This window comes from Natator depressus, chromosome 18, assembly GCF_965152275.1.
Source record: "Natator depressus isolate rNatDep1 chromosome 18, rNatDep2.hap1, whole genome shotgun sequence".
In the NCBI taxonomy this organism is placed as follows: domain Eukaryota; kingdom Metazoa; phylum Chordata; order Testudines; family Cheloniidae; genus Natator; species Natator depressus.
The window spans coordinates 5,449,272-5,460,085 of record NC_134251.1 but is presented as its reverse complement, the minus strand read 5'-3'; positions in this window follow the sequence as shown (position 1 = coordinate 5,460,085).

Here is a 10,814-nt window from a genome sequence, read left to right as displayed (position 1 = left end):
GAGCATCCTTTAGATCACTATTTTCCAGCCACCTGTCTGAGGTAGCTGAGTGGGAAACATACCCTTAAGTCCTGAGGTAGTGACCACCTCATTGTCCCCCACACTGATCAGACATCTCTGCCATACTCAGCTAGACTTAGCAGAGAAGTTCAGAAATGGAGTCAGAACTGGGACTCTGAATTTCTTGGCGGGGAAGAGGGAAAGAACTCGTGAATTCCTGAGATTTCCCCATTTTCATCCCTTATTACTGCTGCCTGCAAAACTCTCCTAGACCCTTCCCTTTTGGTGAGTAGAGAGGATGCGGTGCCTAGGGATGGTTACAGTTAACTACCCCTGGATCTGTAGCCTAGTTTATCAAGAGCCTGTCCTCTATGTCATAAGTATTCTCGGGGGATGTGAGTTTGTGCTGCACTTGTGAGTAAATTTATTTTAACAACTCAACATTTTGTACTCACATGACTGTTCACTACTGAGAGTGAGTCAAATCTCCTCCGTTTACAATTGCTCTGAAAGGATTGCTCAAAAGCTTGCTGTCGAAAGGTCCTTCTCAAAGATATCGATGGACAGTCATTCATGGAGAAATGAGGATCTAAGGGACAGGTTTTCAGAAGTGCTGAACATCCACAACAGGGATCAGATTGCTAGAAGATCATATCTCCCATTTAGGCACCCAAGCGAAGTAGCAAGATTTTCAGAAGTGCTCAATTCCCAGCAGATTCCATTGTTCTCAATGGGAACTGCTGTCTGCTCACTCTTGAAAATGTGGTCCTAAAGGAAGAATGGGTTGTGCAGGTGACCATGTGAACAGGAATCTGTTTTCCCCATTCTGGTCCGGTTTTGGAAGGTGGGTAGGCTGGTATCTCAGTTACAAAACACTAGACTTTGGGGCGTCTAAGTTCCCCTTTAAGGGAAGAAATAGCTCGTTACACACTGACCTGGGATCCTGAGTGCCACCAAAGATTCTTCGTTGCAAAGTGGACTCTTCAATCCAGATCATCCTGGGAAACACTTTCCCCCCATTCCTAACCCAGTCCCTTATGTACAATCAAACCTCCTTCTCTCACCCACATTCTGTGTGGTCTCACCTACCTGCTCCTCCTGCTGCTATTGCCTGTGTGGTTTTGCAGCCTTTACAATCTGCAACAATGGGGACACCCCGGCTACAACAGCCAAGGGGTGACGGTGTTGCTATTTCCACTGGATCTGCATTCTGTTTCCCAATTGGTCAGACTGGGAGATGAGTCACAGTCTATTTTGCATACCGTGTTGTGATACTGCCTAGTATCTGCAGGCAGGTGAGAGGGATGCGAAGGAGCTTTATGACTGGGAAGAGAGGGCAGCTGAAAAGAGAACTCCACCTGTGAAAGGTTTGGTTTCTTTCCCCTCCATACTTAGGAAGTGCAAGGGCTGCCCGTCCATTTGGACTTTCCTGGAGGTCCTTGAAAATCAGTCCTGGCTGGGATTCAGGCTTGCAATGTCCTGCCTAAATCTCTTCAATCCAGTTAAGTACCCAGTTAGATGGCCCTGCTTGCTGGAAACGGTCTGAATCCTCCCATCTTGCTTCAGAGGCGTGTACTGAAGACTTCTCCTGAGAGGTTGAAACCTCTTTTGCAACTCACCCAGGTGTTTAGCTCAGACACTAAGCACAAGAGAGTCCTCAGGAGTGGGCTGTGCACTGGAACAGATGGCCAGGCACCAGCTGGTGCAAAATGTCAGCCTGAGTGTGGTGAACCTTAATGCGTTACAAATCTGTAGCAAAACCCCAAACCATCAACTTTACAACATGTTCCAGTTCTGGGCCCTGTCAATGAAACATTGCAAACCCCCCTCTTATAATCTCCGGTGGCAGAGCAGGGCCTTTTGTGGCGGCTATAACATCCACTGGCATAAGCAGCGGAAAGATAATCATAGAATATGAGGGTTGGAAGGGACCTCAAGGTCATCTAGTCCAACCCCCTGCTCAAAGCAGGACCAATCCCCAATTTTTGCCCCAGATCCCTAAATGGCCCCCTCAAGGATTGAACTCACAACCCTGGGTTTAGCAGGCCAATGTCTGTGCTCCAGCACTGGAAAGAAGCCAGTGTCACCAATACAGGCAAAAAGCATTTGACTCGCAAAAGGCCTGTATAAGGAAACTAAGGGCTTTTTTACACAGCATGTTAATGCACCGCATGCCAGGGTGTCAAAACATTTAGGGTATGTCTACACTCCAGCTGAGACTGACCCTCCTAGTCCGGGTAGACAGACTTGCTGGGCTGGAGCTAGCGAGCTAAAAATAGCATTGTGAAAGCTTTCAGAGTAACAGCCGTGTCAGTCTGTATTCGCAAAAAGAAAAGGAGGACTTGTGGCACCTTAGAGACTAATCAATTTATTTGAGCATGAGCTTTCGTGAGCTACAGCTCACTTCATCGGATGCATACTGCAGCTTAAGTGGCATCTCAGGCTCTCAAGCCCACCTGGGTCTGAGCTCGGGTGGCTAGCCCGAGCCTCCGCCAGAGCTGCAACGTCCACACTGCTATTTCTAGTCAGGCTCCCTCTCAGCTGCAGTGTGTACACTCGGTGCACTGGCCACCTGGGATGTTACTGCACGTTAAGCCAGTGCACTGTAGATTCACACCCGAGCTTGCTGTACAGTAATATACCGTGTAGACAAGCCATAAGAAAATTCTTTAAGACAGCAAAGATTAGACACAAATAGCCATGACTTCAAAGTATTAGTGGAGCACTGAGCTATAAAAATAACATTTGAAAGTGAAGAACTTCGTAGTTTAAGGTGCTAAAAAGCTCCTTAACTCTGTCCCTTCAGCATTATCCATCCAAAGGACATGTTATAGGTACAGTTTTTGAATACACTTGTGAATTCACCGACTTCCAATGCAAATATCACACACTACAGAGAGGTTCTGTGTTAAACTATAGTGTCCCTAACCCTGAGGAGTGAGCTCGGCTTCTATGGTGCTATAATTTCCAGATCAGTAGGGTGAAAGTTACCCTTTATGATTCTCTTAGATTGGGAGATCCTTAGGAGCACATGAAGAACGAATACAGTGACCACAAACACAGTTACAAATAAAAATATGGGTTGTTTTGTCATAAGTAAAGGGTACGATTCCATCATGGAGGTCACGGATTCCATGAATTTAAGAGACCTCCATCCTTCTTTGGCTTCAGCTTCACCAGGTGCCCTGGGGCTGTCAGCCCCCCAACCACACCAACAGTGGGGCTTGGGCTGTCATCCACCCCAGACCTGGTGGTGGGGCTCGGGCTTCTGTGAATTAGTGTTTAATGCCAAAACCTGTCCATGACTATTACTAAAAATAACTGTGACAAAATCTTGACCTTAGTCATAAGTTACACTCCCATTCCCATCTACGGAACCTGAGAGACCCCAAGCAACAACCAGTTCCATATTCATATTCACATACCCAAAGACACTGTAGCATCTGGGGATCTCTCAACAGGTGGCCATTGACAGAGGGATGGTTCCTGCTGGGGTCTTCCCAGTGAGCTTTTCCTACTGTTGCCCAATGAGGGAACCTCTTTTATCTTATTGTTCTGACCACACCTAACACTTTATGGATATGCATGAGGGTTCCAACCCTCCTTTTCCTTATCTGTGCTTCCACACCCCATCAATGTCGAGGTGCTAAAGGAGCACTCAAGGATGATAAGGCCATGGCGGAGAAACTAAATTAATTCTTTGCATTGGTCTTCACGACTGAGAATGTGAGGGAGATTCCCAAACCTGAGCCATTCTTTTTAGGTGACAGATCTGAGGAACTGTCCCAGATTGAGGAGTCATTAGAGGAGGTTTGGGAACAAATTGATAAATTGAACAGCAATAAGTCACCAGGACCAGATAGTATTCACCCAAGAGTTCTGAAGGAACTCAAATGTGAAGTTGCAGAACTACTAACTGTAGTCTGTAAGCTATCATTTAAATCAGCTTCTGTACCAGATGACTGGAGGATAGCTAATATGATGCCAATTTTTAAAAAGGGCTCCAGAAGTGATCCTGGCAATTACAGGCCTGTAAGCCTGACTTCAGTACAGGGCAAACTGGTTGAAACTATAATACAGAACAATATTGTCAGACATATAGAACACAATTTGTTGAGGAAGAGTCAACATGGTTTTAGTAAACGGAAATCATGCCTCACCAATCTACTAGAATTCTTTGAGGGGGTCAACAAGCATGTGGACCAAGGGGATCCAGTGGATATAGCATACTTAGATTTTCAGAAAGCCTTTGACAAGGTCCCTCACCAAAGGCTCTTACAGGATAAGAGGGAAGGTGCTTTCATGCATTGATAACTGGTTAAAAGATAGGAAACAAAGGGTAGTTATTAATGGTCAATTTTCAGAGTGGAGAGGTAAATAGTGGTGTTCCCAAGGGGTCTGTTCTGGGACAAGTCCTATTCAACATATTCATAAATGATCTGCAAAAAGGGGTAAACAGTGAGGTGGCAAAATTTGCAGATGATACAAAATTACTAAAGATAGTTAAGACCCAGGCAGACTGCAAAGAGCTACAAAAGGATCTCTCAAAACTGGGTGACTGGGCAACAAAATGGCAGATGAAATTTAATGTTGATAAATGCACACTGGAAAGCATAATCCCAACTATACATCCAAAATGATGGGGTCTAAATTAGCTGTTACCACTCAAGAAAGAGATCTTGGCATCATTGTGGATAGTTCTCTGAAAACATCCGCTCAATGTGCAGCGGCAGTCAAAAAAGCTAACAGAATGTTGGGGATCATTAAGAAAGGGATAGATAATAGGACAGAAAATATCATGTTGCCTCTATATAAATCCATGGTACGCCCACATCTTGAATACTGTGTGCAGATGGTCACCGCATCTGAAAAAAGATATACTGGAATTGGAAAAGGTTCAGAAAAGGGCAACAAAAATGATTAGCGGTACGGAACGGCTTCCTTATGAGGAGAGATTAATAAAACTGGGACTTTTCAGCTTGGAAAAGAGACGGCTAAGGTTGAGATACGATTGAGGTCTATAAAATCATGACTGGTATAGTCAAAGTAGATAAGGAAGTGTTGTTTACTACTTCTCATAACACAAGAACTAGGGGTCACCAAATGAAATTAAGAGGCAGCAGGTTTAAAACAAATAAAAGGAAGTATTGCTTCACACAACGCACAGTCAACCTGTAGAACTCCTTGCTAGAGGATGTTGTGAAGGCAAAGACCATAACAGGGTTAAAAAAAGAACTAGATAAATTCATGGAGGATAGGTCCACCAATGGCTATTAGCCAGGATGGGCAGGAATGGTGTTCCTAGCCTCTGTTTGCCAGAAGCTGGGAATGAGCAACAGGGGACAGATCGCTTGACGATTACCTGTTCTATTCATTCCCTCTGGGGAACCTGGCACTGGCCACTGTTGGCAGACAGGATACTGGGCTAGATGGACCCTTGGTCTGACCCAGTAAGGCCATTCTTATGTTCTTAATTTTGGGGTGCCCCATTTTTCATAGGTTTTTCTGTTAGCTCCCCTTATTCTCGCTTGCATTTTGTTGCATCCGACGAAGTGGGTCTTCACCCACTAAAACTCCTGCTCCAATACGTCTGTTAGTCTATAAGGTGCCACAGGACTTTTTGCTGCTTTTACAGATCCAGACGAACACGGCTACCCCTCTGATACTTAGCATTTTATTAACATTTACATCCATCTGTTCCCAGGGTAATCTGTGGGGAAAGCAGAATTTATGATGTTCCAATCAGGTGTCTTGCAGTCTAGAACAGTACATTGTGGTCTATTTTCCAGAACATCACTTATTGGCACATTCTTTCCAGTACCTTTGTAACTTTACTGGCCTCGGGTTATTCTTAGCTCACCCCCTTACGTCAACGGTCCTTCTTCCTGAGGGCTAGAGTGGCTACGGTGAAATCTTACAGGCCTCAGCCTGTAGGCCTTGCATTACAGCCACACTTTACTTATATACCTATGCACACTAAATACTCCTCAATCTTATACTTCTATATTCCGATTTTACTTCTACCCATCTTACATCTATTTAGCACCCACTGATTACAGATGACCATAACAACAGATGACACAATGATAAAATGAACCAATTGGCTAGAATAGACGTGAAAAATCCACTCACTTACATGCATTTTGTGAGTGAAAACTCAAGGATGGTTTACATTCTGGAGGAATTTTTCAGGCACTGTAGGAACACAGACTCTCTCGGCAAGAAGAGCACGTGGGTTATGAGCAGTACTCCTGGGAACCTCAAGAAAAACATTATTGGGAAGAAAATCAAATATAAAAGTGATAAAAAAAATACAAAGGGACATATTTAACTGAGTGTCAGAGACTGGGACATGGGCAATCATGCCTAGTGGTTGGTGCTGGAGTCAGTCCCAGTGGTTAAAGCCAGGAATCAGAGCTGAGGCTCTCAACTTCAGGCAGAGGCCAGATACCAGAACTGAAGGTCAGAGCCAGAGTCAGGAATCGGAGTCAAGGGTCAGCCTCAGGTTACCTGGAGGGAGGTGAGGCAAGGCAAAGGCAAGGCAGGAGCAGGGCTGGAACAAGGAGGTGCAGGAGCTATTGCTGCGATGGACATTTGAGCAGCCACCTAACTGTTACTGCTGCTGGGCTTAAGAACTGGTCTGCTGACTCTTCTCACCAATCAGGTGACGTCAATCAGGCCAGCTGCACTTGTTAGGTTGCCTGGGGACTGGCTCTTCTGCAGACCCTGATTCCTGACAGAATCCCCCCACCCTTGAGGGTGCCTCCTAAGAGTTTTGGGGCCTGGTTTCTTGGGGTACTTCTGATGGAACTCTCGCAATGGGTCTAGAGCATGGATGTTCTCTACCAGGTCCCAAGACTGCTAGTCTGGCCCATAGCCTTCCCAGTCCACTAGGTGCTGGAGCCTTCGCCTAACTCCCTGAGAGTTGAGGATTTGGTAGACCAAGTGCTCCTCCTGTCTACGGACTGTTATGGGTGGCAGTGGCAGATGGGAGAAGTTTGGGTTTGGGTTCTTGGTGTATGGCTTTAAAAGCAAGATGTGAAAGACGGGGGGGAATCTTTCACCTCAAGGCCACTGGGTTCACCCATTCTATAATCTTGAAGGGCCCAGGTATTGGTAGTTTAGTGTGGCAGATGGGTGGCTAAATTTAAGGTTCTGGGCTAAGAGCTGTGCTTTTCCCCCTAGGGTCAGATTTGGGGCCGGTCTTGGTCTGCTCGGTGTTTATAGGCTTGTTTGGTGGACTGCAAATGTTCCTGGCCCTCCTGGTGCACCTGGTGTAGGTGGGAGGCTAAATCTGTGACGGCCAGTACTAGGGAACTTATGGGTAAGTCTGGGTGGAAGCAGTGATGAAAGCCAGAGTTTTCAAAGAACAGGTATGTGGGATTGGAATTATTAATAATATTTGAAATTATTAATATGAATCTGGGAAATCACTAAACACTAATTGAACCATAAATTCCTTTATTAAATCCAAAGGCCAAATGATACTTATACAATTGCTCTAAACATGCCTAAAAGCCTAATTAATAAGCAATTTACTACATCCAAACAGTAATAAAACATTTATAAGCATTTGATCAAGATACTTATAAGCGGGCCAAACCCAGGGATGCTTAGAGCCTGTTGTTAGGATGTTGGCTCCAGTGTGGTCAGGCAGGATTAGCAATGAACCCTGTAAGAGTTCACTTTTTATACCCTTTAACAAACAAGTGATGTCATTGTCAATTACTGGCTTCAGCTAAAAGCCAATTTGAGACAGTTCACCCTTATTTCTAGTCTTAATCCAGATAAGATTTACAACCTTCTTTGTCCCCAAGGCCTTTCCTCCTTATCTCTTCCACTCCTTTCTGTTGACCAACCGTGTTTTAGTTGCACCTGGGTTCACATGGGAGATAACACTGGTATGTGCGGTGGGAAGGTCCATGTTGACCCTTTTCAGAGAGATTCTTTAGTCTTATTGAAAACTATATGCAGGTCACACCTATCGGCCAGAGGCCTTGTTTTTAGAAATTTTCCCTAATTTCATTGGTTATTCTTTGAACCAGACATCCTCCCCACTTCATTTCTTTAGGCCTTACAACTCATTATTTTCAAGGCCTTCCTTCTACTTGCTAGGCAGGGCCTTTCTTTACTGCAGATCTGTATTTTCTTAACCAAACTTAAGCTAACTTTAATTCTTGAATGTTATACTTATCCTACACTTGGATCACATTGGTATACGTGACTTCAATGTGAAACATCGGGGGAAAGGGGGAACCAGTCATCCTGGTGGCAACACAGGAATCAGTGAAAATACTGCTGCAAGATTTGATTGCCTCTCTCTGTTCACTCATTAGTTTGCAGGTGATAGACAGATGAGGGGAGGGACTCGATGCCAGGAAGGTGTCTGAGAAATTCCTATCAGAATCAGGAGATGAACTGTGGTCTCCAGTCCAATGCAATGCCCGCCAGTAACCTGGGGTAATGGAAGACATTTTGCAGGAAGAGTCGAGCCATCTCCCACGCAGTAGGAACAGTACAGTACAGGAACAGTAGGACGTGTGCCATCTTTGGTAGGAGGTTGACTACAACCAGGATTACTGATTGTTCTGGGAACATGGCAGTTCTACACGGACGTCCACTGATATAGTAGACCAAGTGTAACACGCTCCTGGGATGCCTAGACTGTGCATGAGCTTCCTGCCACACCAGTCTGTCCTCTTCACCAACAAATTCCTCAAGGCTCTCCCAGGCCAGACCTTGCCTAGCAGGTAACAATCAGTGAACTCCAGCCTCCAAGCACCTCTGAGATGTTTCTTTGCAATGCACAGCACCTACCACTGTACATTCACAGAAAATATTAAATCTACTGTTCTTTTAAGGAGTCAGAACCTTACAGCTTATTAATTTACTGGGGTAAACACATTCTTCCCTTCAAAGACAGCACTGGGCTGGTTTATAGTAAAAATAAACAAGTTTATTAAAAAAAAATAAGTTAAGTCATGGTTCTCAACCTTTCCAGACTACTGTACCCCTTTCCGAAGTCCAGATCAGACACAAAATGTCTCAGCACACTATTACTAAAAATTGCTTCCTTTCTCATTTTTACCATATAATTATAAAATAAATCGATTGGAAAATAAATATTGTACTTACATTTCAGTGTGATACTTGAGCCTGTTTTTCAGTTGTGAGCCTTGTCTGAAGCCGGAGCCCTGGGTGGCAGGGCTGAAACCCAAGCCCCGCCATCCAGTGCTGAAGCATGTAACTTAGCTTCATGGGGCCCTGCTTGCCACCCCCGAACACTGGCCCTGCACTTGCAACTCACCTAAACCTGTTCTGTGACCCCCCTGGGGGGTCACAACTCACTGGTTGAAAAACACTGATCTAGAAGGGTTGAGTGCTCCCTGGAAGACCTCTGCATACACAGGTTGAGAACCACTGGGTTAAGTGACACCAAGTAAAAGGAATAAAGGTAGAAAGTGTTGCATACAAAGTAAAAATACTCTTGCTAAGGCTAAGACCTAACTTAACAAGCTACAGTCTTTGTTAAAGGCAGTTTCCACTCCTCTAACACTCCCTTGATGGTGTTTTTTTCCGCCAGGGTTAGCTTCCAAGAACAAAAAGGAGAGAAGGTGGGTGCGGTAATGTCTTTTATTGGACCAGCTTCTGATGTTGAGAGAGAGAAGCTGTTGAGCCACACAGATCTCTTCTTCAGACCTGGGAAAGGTACTCCAAATGTCACAGCAAAATGCAAAGTGTAACAGATTATTTAGCATAAATAGTTGGCACCCATTCTAAGGGACCACTTAAGGTAGGGTGTCCTGTTAACACCTCTGCAATCAGAGGACAAAAAAGGGGGGGGATTAGAGGGGTAAGGATTGTGGTAATAAGCCATAAATAGTGCTTCTGTTCAGACCATGATGATTCCTGTCTAGCAGAGTTATGATTTTAAGCTCTCAGGCTCGTCTTTTGAAAGGTCTCCTTTGAGGATGAGGACTGATAGGCTCAAAAGCTTGTCTTTCTCACCAACAGACATTGGTCCAATAAAAGATATCACCTCATCCAGCTGCTTCGTAGCAAAGAAGTTAGAAGTCCCAGCGGATCATTCAGAGGGGTCAGTTCCTGGATATTATTCACTGAAAAAAAGTTAGGAGTTACTGCTGACCTTTCAGGGCTGGTCAGCTCACGCAAATACCTCATTACAAACAAGTTAGGAATGACTTTTGCCCATTCAGGGCTAATTGGTTTGCAGAAATTGTTCATGGCAAACAACATAGGAGTCCCTGCTGATCATTCAGGGTTGATCAGTTTGCGCAAATTCATCATTGCAATAATTTATTGCTTCATTGCTTTTCAGTGAGGGCTTAACGTGCTTGCAGGTTGCTGATGTCAAGTGTATCAGGTGTGACTGCTGACCAGCAGGGGTGATCAGTTTGCAGAGATTCTTCATGACAAACAAGTGGAGTCACTTCTGACCATTCTTGGCTTCTCAGTTAGCAGAGATTCATCATTGCGAGCTAGTTAGGAGTTACTGCTGATCATTCAGGATTTACAGATCCCAGAGATTGCTCCTGTCCCACGAGATAGGAGTGACTGTTGACCATTTTTCCACTGAATGCATCAGATGAAGTGAGCTGTAGCTCACGAAAGCTTATGCTCAAATAAATGGGTTAGTCTCTAAGGTGCCATTAGTACTCCTTTTCTTTTTGTTGACCATTTGGGGCTTATTGGTTCCCACGATTGTTCATTGCCAGTAAGTTAGGAATCACTGCTGATCATTACGGGTTTATCAGTTCCATGAGTTTGTTCATGGTAAACAAGATAGGAGTCAC